Source organism: Leptinotarsa decemlineata, unplaced genomic scaffold (assembly GCF_025532065.1).
Source record: "Leptinotarsa decemlineata unplaced genomic scaffold, Ldec_3_MD MMD2_tig00001019_RagTag_RagTag, whole genome shotgun sequence".
Classification (NCBI taxonomy): Eukaryota; Metazoa; Arthropoda; class Insecta; order Coleoptera; family Chrysomelidae; genus Leptinotarsa; species Leptinotarsa decemlineata.
The window spans coordinates 3,912,039-3,930,288 of NW_027412557.1; the positions used below are offsets into that span (position 1 = coordinate 3,912,039).

At 33.2% G+C, this 18,250-nt stretch overlaps 1 protein-coding gene across 1 annotated transcript in view; it reads left to right on the plus strand.

The window, feature by feature from the left end:
- Positions 1 to 1,608: 1,608 nt before the first annotated feature.
- LOC111513363 (uncharacterized) overlaps positions 1,609 to 18,250 on the plus strand; it is a 203,706-nt gene continuing 187,064 nt past the window's right edge. Inside the window, exon 1 of the mRNA XM_074175350.1 lies at positions 1,609 to 1,733. The gene's annotated coding sequence lies outside the window, so the exon portion shown is untranslated. The remainder of the gene's footprint in view (positions 1,734 to 18,250) is intronic.

Genomic DNA, 18,250 nt, shown 5'->3' on the forward strand with positions numbered 1-18,250 from the left:
TTTGGATGCTCTGTCTGCTTATTCCAAAATGACTATATTTCAAAATGACAATAATTTTAAAGTAGTTAAAACAATGATAATGGTTTCATTAACATGTCTAATATATTTGCTAAAAAACAAGCGAATTCAACATATTTTGTCTCAATAATTAAGACACATGCATCTTCTTATTTTGAAGAATGCTTCTTATTATTTCAGAAATGGCAATAAATTTGAGTTTTCACATTTGCCTGCACCTTATTACACCTTATTTTCAAAAATTTAAACTTGTGCTTTTAGCGAATCTACGTATTCCTTATTAAAAAGGTTTATAAAACGCTTTTTAAGCTTTTCATTACAATACAGCGTGTTTCTTTTTAAAGATAAATTACTCAGAAGTGAAATATAAAAACGACTCTTGTGTGAAAAGCAGAAAGAGATAGGTATAGGGAACCATAATATAGTTTTGAAGGGAATCCACTTCTGCATCAAATTGCACCACTAAATACGGGGTGCTCTATTCAACTTCAAGAAGTTATTTGATTAAATGTGTGTCCAAAGTGTGAGGCAATTTTTTCGCAACTCTGAATAATATTGCATTAAAAATTTCATGTGATAGTTAACTTTAACATTTGAGCTAAACAGTACATTTAATCACGCGCAGCACGTTACATGGTACAGGGTGAAAACAATTTTCAAATTATGGTCTCTATTTTTGAATTTCTCAAAATTTCACAGAAACGGTCAGTTTTAAGTATGGGAAATATAATAGTAACTAACCTTTATTTCGTCCATAGTATATAAAAATATAAAAAATATAGGATAGGGTGTTCCATAAGAAAGAATATAACTTTGGTATTTAACTTTTTTGAGAGTCACCCTATATATTTTAAAATAATTTTGGAATATGCTCCTCATGGACCCACATATAACTGTGCTGAAAGTTTTTCCCTAACTCTCTTCATTTCTTGTAGAAATACAGAGGTGACTGTGGTGGGCTACCCTGTATATTCTAGTTTTTTTCCGGGGTGAATCTTCGGCATTCTGTTTTTATTTTTCATTCAAAATATTCTCGAATAAATCTGTGTTTTGATAAAAAAACTATAAACTGAAGATGGGCAAAATAATTTCAAAAATTACTATTGGATATCGTTAGGAAAACCTTTTTAACCGTAATGCACTTTTTATTTTCAATTGTTTTGTGAGCTGCAGATATATTCTCGGAAATTTTATGAAGGGAGTCACTGAGAAAGGCATTGTACCACGAGTTTAATGAATTTTACGCTTTCATTGAATACGAAGAGACACATGAAAAGAATTCATTCATAGGAAAAGAACGAAAATGAAACAACTGAGTTCCTTGGGGAAATTTAATAAAACTGGAGTGCAGTGGAGATATACGTAATATCCGACAAAGATATAAGAGTAAAAGAATTTAATATTGTGCTGGAACACATTAGTGTGGTACCGGGAATGGAAAAATGTATATTGTCGAAAGGTTTCACCTTCTGCTGCCATTTTGAGAAGACATATAAGACACATAATCAATCTCTTCTAAAAATGTACATTTTTCAATTCAAACAAGAAATCTATGGCAGGGGTTTGAATAAATGAACGAGTGAATGTCATTACGAACTGTTATCGATGACATGAGTGGATTTACCTCATGCCACGACATGAGATCGTAATTTTTTGAAAGAATTGAGTATTTTATCTTCTAATGTTATCCAGATTGGTGCTGAAGATGCAATAAGGTGAGTGCCTGTGAATTTTTTTCACTTTCATATACTTTATTGTGTAGCAATCCTGTGAATGATATTTGATTCAATGGCTCTTTTTTCTGAAGTATGAAAAATCACTCATTAGCAGCGCTAGTAACATTAACAATATTGTAACATCAAAACGTTGGCTTGCATGCCGTAATTTAAAATTAACTGGATAGAAAGTGAATTAATAGACAGGTTAGTACCTATACAGACTCTAGTAAGGGAAATTGGATTGAAAAGTTCTTGTATTTCCTTTATGAACGTATTCCATTTCTCATTCACATTAGACTCTAGAAATATTTCATTCCAACTATGTTGCTCTAATTGTAAAATGAAATTGTCAATATTTTTTCCGAAAATAACCTTTTGTATATGAAATTATTTATATTATTCAACATTGGATTGTGGAGGTTGATTAATTGTGCACGATCAGAAAGACAGGAGTCGATAACAGTCGAAGTATACTGTACTTCGGATTTGATAATGATATTATCAATACAAGTTTTCGATCTGTTGGTTACGCGGGTATATTCATCGATTGTCAAGATGGCATCAAAAAAGTTTAGCAAATCTAAAAACTCAGATTTTTCTTTAGAGTCCACTTCGAAATTCGAATTAAAATCTCCTGCAATAATAAACAATAACTTATTACTCATGAGAACAGAGAGCAGAGAGGACATTTTTGTAAAGAATTTTTGGAAACTTCTAGATTTCCTTCTAGTAGCGGTAGATTCAAACTGTAATAAAAGAAATTTAAAATAATTATGAATTTCAGATTTATTTCCAAGTGAAATATGAATCAGATATAGATAAATTCAATTGAATTTAATAAATGAATATGATTGGAGTTATATCTTATTCTAATCAATGGTAATTACCTATGAGAAATTTAATATTCATTTCATGTTTAGAGCATTCATATGAATATTTATTTATTTTTTGCACTGTTAAATCCACTCTTCTCGAAGCATGTATCCATTTATTACATGGTATAAAAAATACGTTTTTACGTACAATTCGCAAAACAGCAATGCCTTGTTGACATTAAACTAGCACCAAATAATTTTTTATATCAGACTTATATTTTTAAATAATACATTTTTATTACGTAAATAACACTGTTTTACATGTGAATAGTTTATGTTTGTCCCTACTACTAGGGCTCCCTCTCGTGACACGTTCGCTGTACTATTCTCAGGAAAAAGGCTCATTCTATTTATTTATTCATTTACAGCTTTGGTAACTCAAAAGAACAAAAGTTCCAATTATTGAGTAGCACAGAAATTACAAAATTCATCATTACATTGAAAGAGTTGAGCTAGATCAAACTGAAGATAATTATTTACAAATAGAAATAAAAATACAGTTACCCTACCTAGTGCATAGTTCTCGTATGCTTCTACAAGAAAATCTTACTTTTGAAAGGGGTAAGTGAAATAGGTCAACAGAGGAAAAAGTGGAATTATATATTTGTTGCATACCTGATATTGGAGCGTTTATGAAATAATTATTACTTGATGGAGACAACTTGAATAAATCACCATTGGGCATTCAATAAACATTTGCCTTGAACGATATCTTTGCCAAACAATATTCTGAATCGATTTTATTGTTCAACGATCTACTTAGTAAAATGACGTGAGCAATTTTCCGTCTGGTTTCTAGTTCGTCAATTTTATATATTTTTAGGCTAGAAGTATATGGAGGAGAACTTTGATTTATTCTGAATTTGAAGTTTAGGTAGCGTATGAACCTCTTTCGAACCTGTTCTATTCTATTTATATATTTTTGATAAAAAGGATTCAACACTATTGTTGTATACTCAAGGTTTCGGGTTTTTTGAAATTTTTACAGTTTCTGACTAAGAAGCCAAGATTTCTCAAAGCTTTTTTAACTACATAGTTCAAAAGACAATTTTGGATCAAGAATAATGCCGATATCCCTCATTTGTTGAACTTTTTCCAGAGGTGTAATCAAGATTCTGTTTTTTTGCGAAACTGTTATAGAAGAGCATTTATTAGAAATGAGATGTAAATTACAATAATCAGATAAACGATTGATGTGTTGTTGGAAAAGGACTTGTTGTAATTTTCGCTCTACCGGGGAATACATTTTCAAGTCATCAGATTATAATAGGTAATGACTATGATAAAAGCACGAGCCAATGTCATTAATGAAAATTGAGAACATCTGCGGTCCCAGATGTGATCCCTATGAGACACCGAAGGTTACTCGAGAAATTTCAGATATATTATCATAAAGTTCCACAATCTGACATCTATTACGTAAGTAGGATGAAATCCACCTCAGCAGACTGCCGTGCACACCCAAATTCTCCAACTTGATAAGCAAGGTAATGTGGTGAACCTTGTCGAAAGTTTTAGAAAAATCTGTGTACAAGGCATCCACCTGAATATTGTCCTCCATATAATCCAACGTTCCTTGTACTAACGGCAGAAGCCCAGTCACACATGAGCGCTGACGATAAAACGATAAAAGCCATAAAAAAAGTTCGTCTGTTATTATTCCCTCGAATAGTCTTCCATATATACATAGAAGCGATATCCCTCTATAATTTTCAATCACACTCTGGTTTCCACTTTTATATACTGGAACCATATTGGTTAATTTCCAATTTTTAGGAAATATTCCCGTTTTCAGTGAGTGATTGAAGATTATGTACAATGGCTCGATTAGTGACTCCACACAAGACTTTATGAAAATAGGAGGGATATTGTCGGGGCCACAGCTTTTTGATATGTCAAGCTTTTGAATTTGTTGCCGTATTTTCTCTTTACTTATTGAGTCAATGCAGATTGTACTATATGCCGAATTTAAATCTAGGGCAACATTTGATGGAGTATTATCACTTTCGTAAACTGAGGAGAAACATTCAGAGAAGTCGTTGCAGATATCCTGCGAATTTTCGAGTTTTTGTCCATTCAGTGACATACTCAATGGTATTCTTTGTTTATTTTTTCTGTTGGAAATATATGACCAGAATTTTTTCACATTCGTCGAGATATCATTTTCTAGATTATTAATGTATTCGGAGTAATCTGAATTGATTTGTTTTTCAATCTATTTACGCAAGATTGAAAAGTTCAAGTAATCTTCTTCGTTTTTGTATGTTTTCCGTTTTTTGTGTAGTTTAGATTTATTTTTTATCAGTTTCTTTGTATTATACGAAATCCAGATTGAATAGTTCTTGTTTATCATTATAGATTGTACGTGTCTCGTAATAATTTCATTAATTTCTTAATGAAAAAGGCCAACCATGACATCAACATTAGCGGAAATTGACGAAAAATTGAGCGACAGCGGAAATGCACAAGAGTCATGGCTTACATATTTAAGGATGCATAACTCTAAAATTGTAGATAATTTCGTTGGCCAATTGAAATCCACGATGAAATGCACACACTGTGGATACTCTTCAGTAACATTTGATCCTTTCTGAGATTTGTCTCTCTCCATACCACAAAGAACCGACCAATTGAGTTTGTGGCAATGCTTAGATTCTTTTACAAGAGAAGAAACTTTGGATGGAATTGAAAAACCGACGTGTTCAAAATGCAAGGAACTGAGAAAATCCACAAGTTTCCCTATATTTTAGTAATACATTTAAAAAGATTCTCTCCAACGGAAAGTAGAGGCAAATTGAATGATGTCATCGAATTTCCTCTAGAAGGATTGGATATGGACAATTTTGCAGCAGAAAATGTGGCTACTTGTTATAACCTATATGCACTTTTAAATCACAGTGGGACTACTAACAGAGGACATTATACAGCATACTGCAGACACCCGTATACTGGCGCGTGGCACAAATACAACGATTCACACTTGTCACCAATTTCACCAAAGTCGCTTGTGAGTGGAGAAGCATACGTCCTCGTATGCATACGTAAAGGATTGAACAAAATCGCACCTTTAAGATAACCGAGGGAAAGTTTCTTTGTGCAATTATTATTTATTTTTTGTTAATTTCTTACATAGTGAAATACTAGTTTTATAATTCAATTTTCATAAACGTTTTGTAATATTAGATAGATAAATTCCCTAAATATAAATATAAACATTAGCTGAATTGAAGGGGTTATATTTTTAGGAGTGATTAATTTTTGATAAAAAAAGTTTTTGGCTTTCTACTACTCCATCTTGATACAAAAAAAGGGGTGAGGGAATCTTCCAAAGAAAGGAAGGATATAATCAATTTGAAAATAAGTAACTCTTCACATGGATGTGTAGATTATGCAAAGAAGTAACTCTCAGACACAAACTGAAAGAAAGTCCTCCTGAAACAGCTACTTGCATGATCTACACATCCATGTAAAGAGTTACTTATTTTCAAATTGATTATATCCTTCCTTTCTTTGGAAGATTCCCTCACCCCACTTTTGATGTTAAAAATCTCGGGTAATTTGTTATTTTTGAGTTCCCTAATTATATTTGAAACTTCGATTGGTGGTGAGTGTCAGGAATATATACTTCGGATTCATATTTTCCACAGAATCATAGATTTTTTCCCGTGTTGATATACATATTGTTGAAGATGCCTCTATGTCATTAGTTACACTTTCGTATTCAGTTTTTATGAACTTAATATCATCTCTTTCATTTTCATTCTTATTTATTATATCATTTTATTCTCTCACATATTATCAAGGTTGTTTTTGTTTTTATTGATTTTGTTTTCATAATACTCATTTGAGTGAATTATCTTTCATCTCCGATTCAAAACATACATACCGATTTTTATTCCCAATTCAGAAGGAAATATCTCTCGGGATAGTGAATAATTGATTTCAAGATCTGTCTACGCCAAATCTATTGATGGACTTTGGCTTAGGGATTTTCGATTCCGGATGCGATCAGTGGAATATTTTATTCATGAGACATCACAGGCATCCAGTCAAACAGTTCGTTGATGTAATGAAGTGCAGATGACCGGATCAAAATATTGATCATCTACTGATATGTTGTTAATGATTAATCAATAATTCAGTCATGGTCACTCAGTTATACTTTCATTATATGAATTGGTTCGATTTGGAAAATCCTTTTCTATGCAACTTCGCAACTGTCGAAATGTCAGAGTATTGTTCGTTTCAATCAACTTTCACTTTGTCCAGTGTGAATTCTCCGATTTTTTTGTCGAAAGCAAAAGCTAACGAAAGTACTGAGTTGAGAAGAAATATTTCATCCGAATCTCCAGAAGCCTAGGCTTTCTAATACTTTTATCTTCTTTAATTTCAAAATGGCATTTCAGTTGACTTATCAAAGTTTTTGTTCCGTAAAAGTTTCATCTTGTAATCCTATCCCCAAGCAGAACGCTCTATGTTATGAAAGTCTGAAACTCGTCGTAAATGTGTTTGTTTCATTGTAAATCTCAAATTTGTAGTGTGAATAGTGATTTTCTCCTTTCTTATGGACTAGAATAAACTTTTTTCCTAATCAAGATGTGATTTAAATTTTCTCTCCGGATTATCGGAGTGTGACTGGGAAGGTAGGTAGGTCTGAAGTGAGGTGGTCTATTCGACACTCCACTATAATCCGTGAGGGTTTATTGTGGCTCCCACCTATTCAAACATGACCAACTCAATCTTTCTTCGTGACGAAGGTGATATTTCGTTCGAAAAGTTTTGAAAATTGATTCATTGTCATGATGATTAATCTGACCCGCATGAAATATTAATATTCATGTAATTCACTCGAGTTCATCATGTATCTTACAACTACTGAAACGCGAGTCTATGCGAATAGATATAGAGAAAATAGCCCACTCTGCGAATGGAAATGTGTATCATAAAGAAACTTTTTGATAAGTCATACACATTTCTCTATAAAGTTCAAATTCAATTTTTAATTTTTTTCTGTTCCTTCGAATGTTTCTCATTCTCTCATTCCATTGGAGAGATAGATAGTCAAAGTTTCTTCAGGAAAATACATTTCTCCTGAAATATCTCTTTTTCAAGAAAATTATTACAACACAGTCCAGAAAGCATATTAGAATATCCCTTGTATATCACAAACCATATTATATTGATTCTTCATTCAGCACAAAAAACGCTAATTACATACAGTCCCATACAGTTCGTCAGAATGTAATTATAATATATAACACATAAAAAATTAAAACATATTCAACTTGGGTTAATACCAGCTAAAACTTGAAAAAAAAATAAGTAATAACATAAAATCACTGAATATTACTGGAGTTTCTTTCCCAACACCAAATCGTTATTTTTAACACCTCGACATGTGTTTCGATCACCAAGTGATCATCTTCAAGAGGACTATTAAACTAAAAACTAACGCGAAGCTAACGCTATTTATGCCATCTAGATATACCATACAGGTGTACCACCCATACAGGTATACCATCCTAAATTAATTTTACAATTTTGCCTCATCTATAATTTCACAATATATGTTTAAATGTTAAAGCTGTAGGTATATAAAACAATTTTCAGCTATATAAAAATTAATTTCACAATATTGCCTATCTAAATTTATTTTTGCAATTTGTCCTTATGTAGTAATCAGTAAACACAACCATATTATTTCAACAAGCTATATAGTATGCTATTTGGTATAGGTCTGTCATCGTTATTCATAATATTATTGTGTTTACTTATTTCCACACTCTCATAGGCATCTAGTTGCCTGTTGTTGTTAACTTGTCTAACTAATCTTAATGAACTGAAGTCTATGGAATGGTTTTGTTGCAAAATATGATGGGCGGCTGCTGATTTTTCAGGTCTTCCATATTTTATGTGTGCTATGTGCTCCTTATATCTTACTTCAATAGGTCTTTTTGTCTGTCCATAATATTTTGCATCGCAGTCCTTACATTCAATTTTGTAAATTCCAGACTTTTCCGAATTCTCGACTTTGCCTTTTGGACTTCCCAAAAGGCTCTGTAGTGTATGACTTATTTTAAAAACCACCTTCATACCTAGTACCTTGAAAATCTTTCCAAAGTTCTTCGTATATTGGTGGTATGGAACTGAGATATATTTATCTTGGTTTTTGTCCTTTCTGAAAGTCGAGATTTCGTTCATTCTTAACCTAAACTTCTTTTTCCTAATTATGTCATCTACAATACCCCTCGAGAAACCGTTAGTGGCTGCTATTTCCTGTATTGTACATCCTTCTTTTGTGAACCTATCATGTGTTAGAGGGAAAGTCAAAAGACGATGCACTAAAAAATTCAACCCAGCACGTTTGTGCTGTCCACAGTGATGTGAACTGTCAGGAATATACCTGTACGTGCTTGTTTCTTTTCTAAATATATCGTATTCTAACCGTCCATATTGGCTCCTCATTACCAAAACGTCAAGAAATGGTAGTTGTCCCTTATTTTCTAACTCAGACGTCAATTTTGTTGATGAAATCTGTTATTGAAAAAAGAAACAAAGTCCTCAAATTGGATTTTTTGGAATCGAATATCGCGAAAATATCATCCACATACCTTAGCCAAATCCTAGGAAAATACTTTTCTTCGGTTTCCATTTCGAATCTGCTCATGAACAGGTCTGCCAGGTAGGGGGACAAGGGGTTTCCCATGGTCTTTCCTTCCTGTTGTTCAGTCAGTACTAAAATAGATACAGGTTACTTCAACATATGACGTTTTAAACTTGTTTTGAAGGTATTGAGAGAGGTTGCCTCTTGAATAGAAACATTTAGACCATTGAAAAATATGGAATTTCATGAAGAGCTTTTCTGTTTTTCGTTTGATGTGAGTGAATCTGGTAGTTATAGATTATTCTATTAAGAAGATATGGAGGTGCTGAAACCATCTTAATTTCATAAATAAACACTTATGCCAAAAATAGAGAGTATTTGGAAACAGACATCCAGTTCATCCAGTTGGATGACAAGATACTGGTATTTGCTTCCCTCTATTTTGTAGATTTTGTAGTTTATATATGTATATGGGGAAGTATTAAAACAATAAATAGCGTTCTCAATGCCCATCTGTTTAAATGTTGTGATACTAGGTAAAAATAGTTCAATTTGAATGCAATAGTTTTGATTATATAGTTGCCCTGAATTTTAAAACATAGCTTGTTGTCTATTATGACTCCTTAGTATTTTACTTTTCCTCCAACTGAAATTTCTTCAGTTGGAAATTTCAGCGATACTACAATTACAGTTCATTCCACTGGACCTACCAATCTCACATATCTTCTTCTTATTTCTACTCAATGAGTCAGGGCAGCAGTACGCTTCTTGTCCCTATTGAAAAAATGAAAATGTCACAAACTTTCTGAATTTCTTGGACTTTCCTTTGGCCCAAAGGCATTTTTCTGAGTTTCTTAATATGAATGAAATTATTGGAACTATTCATATTCACAATCGAATTATATTCGAGTTTCTGAATCATTCTGATGTTATGTTGAATTCAAGTTTATAACAGTTCCTCCTCCTCTTTGTTATTTCAATAATCCTCAGGCTGTTGCAAACCAGTTCATCCAAACCAGCCTTGGCATTACTGATACCATACTGAGCTAAACTCTATATACATGAATCACTTCTTGGATCCAGTAAAAATTGGTATGATTAGTCATTGACCTCGTTCTTGACATAGAGAACTATGACCTGATTTGTAAATTGTTTCTTAAAGATCTCTGCCAATATTTTTCTCTTCATTATTTATACTAATGTTGGAAGTTTACTTATTTTTTTCTGAAAGAATCAACAAATACGTCGTGGGAACCTTTTCATAGTCTCTCATTTTCAATACATGAGGCGAAGGATTAGAAAATTCTAGTATCCTCTAACAACTTCATCATATTTGGATGGTTCGTGTCATATAAGGACTACCATAACATTTCTTAATCATCTTAGTCTTCCCGTAAATTCAATTTCCCTCGTTACTTTCTATTATTTACGAAATCAGGTACTCAACGAATCAGTACTACTTCTGCCCGTCTCGTACACTTCTAATTTCAACATCATTGGTGTAGACAATGCGGAAGACTTACTATTTTCTATCGAAAGTAATGCTATCACAGTTCCATTTAGGATTCCTGTTGGAAGTTACCTAGTTGCCTGATCTTCAATTTATTCCTGCAGGTTCAGTGTGTATGTGCATTTTCTGAGCGTGTGAATCAATTCTTCCGGCTTGGAATGCTCATTCTGAAGAGCAATTATCTTTATTAATCTTCAGTATAATACAAATGATGGTCTGATTGTTAGTTCGATAATTTCTTGAAATTGATGGATACCTCTAATCTATTCGATCAACTCTTTGAGTGCTTGAAGTTAGGCAAGCATTTTCAATATAATTTTGGTATTTGGATTCGATTTTGAATTGAGTTTGGCAGATATGTTCCGGATATTTCTGACCATATCTGAATTTACAAGCTCTTACAATTTTGGTATAGACTTTCTGCGAGTGTAATTGTTCTATAAGATATTCGAACCTTGAACTGCAATTTTTCTCTGAAATTAGAAATTATTTTCTGTTGCTGCTTCGGAATGGCATCTATACATACGAGGTGGTCCCAAAAGTACTCGGCCCAACAGAGAAAATTTTGTGTTTTCTCTGGACACTTTTCCCAGCGACGTTGAAAAATCGTTGGAGAATCTTTGACCACCAAGACATTTTTTCAAATTTGGGAACATTAAATAATCCGAGAGAGCTACATCTGGTGAATAAGGTGCATGAGGTAGCAATTTAAATTTTAATTCGTTAATTTGGTGATTGCGATAATGGATTTGTGAGCTGGTGCATTGCCTTGATGAAACAACACTTTTTTCTCAGCCAACTGCGGCCGTTTTTGATTGATTTCTTCACTCAAACGTTGCAATAAGTTCGCATAATATTCTTAAGATACTACTCAAGATAGTCAATGTAGATTATTTCACGGGCATTCCAAAAAACCGGTCTTTGCCTTCTTTGAGTCCACTATTTTGATTGTTTTGTCACGGGTGTAAAGTGTTAGACCTATGTTTTATCTTTGGTCGCTAGGATTCTGCTTTGTTGCTGTGAAAATTCTCTAAACACTCAACTGAAATATCTTCCCGATACTGTTTTTGCTCGAGTGTGAGCAAACGTGACACCAATCTTGAATACAGCTTTCTTATGTACAAATTTTCAGATAATATTTGATATATCACACTTTTTGATATGTCTACCGGGTCTGCTAAATCGCGCACGTTCAGTCAATGATCAATCAGTACCGTTTCGTGAATTTTTTCACAGTTTCTGGAGTCGTCATCTCATTTGGTCGACTACTGCAATGCTCGTCTTGGCAGCTCGTACGGCCTCGTTTAAACTCTGTTACCCAATATTTCACTGTTGTAAACGAAGGAGCAGACTCACCCAGAGTAGAACCTGGATCAGCTTTCATATTGGTTGGGCTGAGGCCTTTTAAATAAAAGTATTGTACCACATAACGATGGCCGATTTTCCCCATTTTCACAAATTCACCGAAAACGTTCGCTACTGATAGCTGCCAAACAAACACTAAACAACGCAGCGTCTTGAAACTTGAAACTTACGCTCTACGGATTGTGTTTTATCTAATACAGTGATATTTCATAAACAACTACCGTCATCTATATGTTATGTCGGGTACTTCTGTGATTACCTTCGTAGCTTACGATAATATAGTAATCATAATGAAACAAGCCCTCTTCGTTCGAACATCTAACTATATAAATTCGGATTTGGCCTAGTTTTTTTCGAATATCCATTGGAAATATTCATTTTCTTTTCGCCTCGAAAATTTATAATTTCAAATTTCGTTCAGATCACATTTTCAATCAATATAATTATTTTGATCAGGTTATGAACAGTTTGACCCTGATTTAAGGAAGTTCATATTTTTTGACAATTTGTTTTCAGTCGCAGAAATAACTACTAATATAAAATGGTACGGAAAAAATACGGGGGCTTTCGAAAAAGTAATGAAAAAATGCATCGTTCTCTCGAATCTAATTCTTTTTCGAAATAGGTACTCTCATCCATACATCTTTTTCATTAGTTTTACCAATTTTGAAACATTATTATCTTTGAGATATATCAGAATAAATTTCGGTCCTTCAAAAATCAATCGGCTTGAAAAATATTGCTTCCGCGGCCCACCATGTATATTATCAAGTATTTCGAATGAGAATATTGTCGTATTTGAAGAAATTGTTCATTTAATATTGGTCTAGCTCTCAAAGATACGTTTATCAATTGTATAATGCATAGCTAAGGTGGTAATTTTCAAATAGGCTGAAATAACGAAAACTTTTACACTCATTGAATGATGCTTGCCATCTGAAGGGCTGAGAAATAGAAATAGAAAATCTAAGCTAACCCCATGAAACGCCTTGAAGCAATTCAACGGTGATCCTTCGCCGATCAAATCTGGACTGTAGAGTAGATGGAGTATAATAGTTTTCATGAATAAATTCACTACATTGTGACCTACGTGGATCTGTGCAATGTTATGAAGCACTAAAACTTTATCGTCGTGCAAAATTCAAAAACTGTCGATAATAAATTCATCGTTCTTTGTCACTGTGAAATGTTTTGAATTCTTCACGATTATGGTGAGAGCCATGGCATTGTCTATGATCTCGAATTCTTTATACCAGTTTCAGAAAGTCAAGATGATTCACTGAAAATTTCAAGCATAATATGCAGTTTCACCACCGATGTCTTCCGGGGTTACTAGCATCATTATGTTTGAACTGCCATTAATTTATCGAATTATCAGTATTGGCTATACGAAATGTTTTTCTGGGTATTCAAAAATCCTTTCTAATAATATTAGAAGTAATGATACTTATACTTACTTCGACACTACACCAGTCGTTTCACTTAATTTTATTTGATCATTTTCAGTTATTTTAACATTTTTCACAAACTGACTGAATCATTGTATTGAATTTAATTTCATCCAGGAAGTGGTTATATGAAATGCTATTAGCACAGCGACACTATATTTCGTTCCCAAGTTATCAAAAGATACAATTATTACTCTGTCAGTTCGACCGCCGATTCAGTTAGTGATGGAAAATTCAATAATTCAATAGCAGACTTCCATTCCACTATGATCAGTCGTCCGGAAAAGAGATACGGATTACTGATTCTCTGATGAATGAAACATAATGTTTCGTGTGAATATTTGTTTTCGTACCTCACATATTTCTCAAAACATAAAACGGAATAGCTCATTACAAAAATAAAATCCTAATGAATTTCATAGTAACCAAACTTGAGTCGACATTATTCTATGAGACACTGTTCTAATAATGCTTACTTCTGAATTGATGTTTCGTTCAACAGTGGGAACCGAAAAAAATGCATATATAGTAAGGATACTGAAGGGGTGAAATACTTCTGGAGATAAATTGATGGTCCATCAATATGTGTTCCTGAATATGTCGTTGAGATAAGGCTCGGATGTATATATTCCTTTTTCCACGATATATCGCAGTTTCACGAAAGTTGCGAGTGGACTATCACCTACAAACAGTGACGTAAAAATTTCAGCACTAAAATTTTTCTCAAATTTGCTAATGATGGCAAAAATGGTAATTATGAATAGACGAGAATGGAGAACTGCACATCTTGAAAATTAGGAATAACATGCTGAGTTCTATCAAGAATCATCAAGAGAGCAGTAAATCAATATATTCCTCAAAATGTTGAATACTTTATTGTCTTGAACTATCAACAATATCGTCAGATGTCCTTCTTTCATATGTGAGACATAATTGAAATAATGCAATCGAGAGAAAAGGAAAGTCTTCGGTTGCTGGCCTTGATATTTTCAAGTTTTTTGACCGTATCTGGCATGAAAGTCTACAAATTAAACTTATTATGGTTTTTAGATCGTCTACGTTCGTGGTTTTCCAGCTTTCTCAGTGATCGCTTCTCTTTTCAACAAGAAATTGATAGAAAAAACGAATATTCATAGAAAACTTTATCATTTTAAAAGAACAGCAAAAAAGTAAAATTGAATGTTTAGTAAACCTAGGCATCAGTTTTTTTCAAGTACCTGTTTTAGATCGTTACATTCGCTAGCTTCTTATCAATTTACACACTCACAATCACTCTATTGAAAAGTAGCTTTTCGGAAAAAGTGAAATATCAAAAACTCATTAGAAATAAATACTCAGTATCACTATCACAATGTTTCTGAGATATTTCTACCCGCTATGCCCCTTGAAGATGCCGCTAAGGTGCCATCAAAATAATCACTTGCGACTGATATGGTCTTCGGGTGATGACTGATTCATCAGTCATCACCCGAAGACGATTGTAGATACTAACAATCGAAACGTCGTGAAGTAACTCGGCTTGAAATCTCTTATCTTTTCATTTTTATTTTCAGTTTTAATTCATGAATTTTATTTTTCGGTTCGATTGTTCTAGTTTTACTCGTATTTTATTTCACTATTATTTCATTTCAGGTTTTTTTCCTTGATATAATTGTTATTTCCAGCTATTCATTTTTAATTATTCCTTCTTTCAGTTGTTTCAGGGATTTCAAATCATTTTATATTTAGACACTGGAAGTCCGAACTGGTGAAATTCATCATGACACATTGTCAATCACCTTCAAAAAAAAATCTGTTTTTTTTTGTTCATATCATTGGAATTTTTGTTAATAAGGACCATTTCGTGAAAAAGCCTTTTGAACATATTTTTTTCTGAATATAAAACTTTTGCTTGATCAAATTTAATTTTGTGTCCTGTTTCAATAGAATGATGAAGTACTTTCCCAACTCAGTTTCAAAGTACCGTTTCTCAAAAAATTTATTGATGATGTCGTTTGTGTTGTCCCGAAGGATAAATCACAAGAAATACTTAAAAAAGTAAACAGTTATAACCCCAAATTACAATTCACTATAGAACTGGAAGATAGCAATACCATTCTTTTCTTAGATACAAAAATTATTCATTAATAACAAATTGGTATATTAAACCAACAAGTTCAGGAAGAAATACTAACTACAAATTGTTTCATCAAAAATCTATGAAAATATATCTAATTCACTGTCTCACTGAAACAAAAAAATTTACTGTAGTTGAAAACTATTCTGGATATATTCTGATCCAGAAAAATTACTCAACAAAATTATTTTTACTACTGTCAGTAAAATAGAAAGTACATATGATAATGCTTATACTTATAGTTCAAGTTATAGTCCTAATATTAGAAAATTATCCAAAATAATTGTTTCATGAGAGAGAGGACATTGGCAGATCAAGATCTTCAGATGATGTGGTGATGCAGATTTTTCCGGGTTTTCCTGCAGCTGAAAAAGCAAATGCGCTACTGGAATCCATGCAGTCGCCCCGGAGCGCCAATTAATTTTTATTGTTGTTTTTTTTTGAGTTGAGGCATCGACTACAGAGGTCATTAGCCTTGTATTCTTCAGACCGGAATCACATGTGATTTACACTTTTTTCATTAGACCTGTTTCATTCAGAAATTGTATTATTTTCAAGCAATTTTTTTCATTTCTAAGACATTGTTGCAGTGTGTCAGGAAGGGAGCAATTGTTTCTAGCTTGGGAATATATCGGACACACTAGGAGTAGATGTTCTACAGTAAGTTGTACGTCGCAGGTGTCGCATATTGGGGTTCTGGAACCACACAAAAGGTAACTAAATGTAATATGAGTATGTCCAATTCTCAATCGTGTAAGTGCAATCTGTTCTCTGGAAAAGGTACTATCTCGTCGACTTTGTTTTTTATTATTTTCAATTTCATGGTTACTCTCATTCCATTCTTGATTCCATTTGTCTCTTATTTCATTTTTGATATAGGTTTTTATGTCTTCAGTTCTAATTGGGATGTCATTCAAATAATTTTGTCCAGTAGCATCACGGGCAGCAGTATCTGCGAGTTAATTACCGGATATTCCTATGTGTCCAGGAAGCCAAAAAAATTTTTTTTTGCCAGAGTTCTGGAGGATGTGGATTACATTTGATATGATCTGGATTAGAGAATCGGTATTATACCTATTTTGTATAGCTTTGAGTGAACTACAAGAATCAGATAGAATCAAGTAAGTTCCTCTTTCCAATGTCTCGATAAATCTCAATGCTTGGAGAATGGCGTATAATTCAGCTGTGAATATCGATGCTATTGTGTTCAATGTCCAGTGGTGAGTTTCTCCATTGCAAAAAAATGGTAATCCAACTCTTTCTGTAGTTTTTGACCCATCAGTATATATTACGGTACTATTCTCATACATGTTCATGATCTCATGGAATATTTAGAGAAATTGAATTCGATTAGTATTTTCTTTCATGAATCTATTACATTCAAAATGAAATTTTGGTGTAGTTAGCATTCAAGGGGGTATTCCTTCGAAGGAGAAAGGAAAAATTGGAGGTATCTCAATATCTAAAGAATCTAAATCATCTTCTACTCGTTTTCTTACTCATTTGTTTGCTGGTGCTTCATTGTAAATGATCAGAAGATTGGGATGACTTGGTTGGGACCATATTTTAACTCCATAATTCAATAAGATTTTCTTCTCCTGTGGGTTAATGAACTGATGCCAGACTCACAGAAGATCGCTTGATTTGGGCTAGTACGGAATGCTCCTATTGCTAGTCGAAGTCCTTCTTTATGGATCTTTTCAAGTTAGTACAAACGATTTTTACACGCCAACCCATATACAATGCTTCCGTATTCTAATTTTGGCAGTATCATAGATTTATACGTTTCAAGAATAACTTTTCGATCGGCACCCCAATTTATATTAGAGATACATTTAATGACATTAAGTGCTCTTTTGAATCTGGCGGTCAGGTATTTTATGTGAGGTTTCCAGTATTTTCATAGTATTCTTGACTTCTATACGGGTTCCATTCATATATAATTCTGGATCTTCATATCTCGTTCTTAAACGGCAGAAGTCAATGCAATGTGTTTTTGTTGGTGAAAATCGAAAGTCACTGGAGGTTGCTGTTTTTGTAAGTTGATTTATGGTTGTTTGTATTCTTTTTTCAACTTCTTGCATCTCTCTACCAGAAAAATAAATAGTGATATCATCCACCTAAATGCTCCTCCCAATACTTTCATCAATAGATTTCAATAGGGTGTTGATCGCAATTAAAAATAATGTAACACTCAAAGTGGACACTTGTGGGATTCCATGTAGAGTTTCTCTATCTGAAAGTATATTGTTAATTCTATTTTTGAGGAAACTGCTTAGGAGTATTGGTAGTTTTCCTTTGAATCCCCATCCATGTAGTGTCTTCAGAATGTTATATCTCCAAGTGAGGTCAAAAGCTTTCTCAATATCGAAAGAAACTGCTAAGTGATGACGGCGCAAAAAACACTCTCTTATCGCAGTATCCAAAAGGATGAGTTGGTCTATTGTAGATCTATGTTTTCTGAATCCCATTTGGTGATTTGAAGGGCAGTTGTTGATTTCTAGAGACCAGGTTAACCTGTAGTTTATCATTTTTTCGAAAAGTTTGCTTAGACAGCTTGTTTAGGTATAGGGATTATCAGAGATGTTGGCCAGGA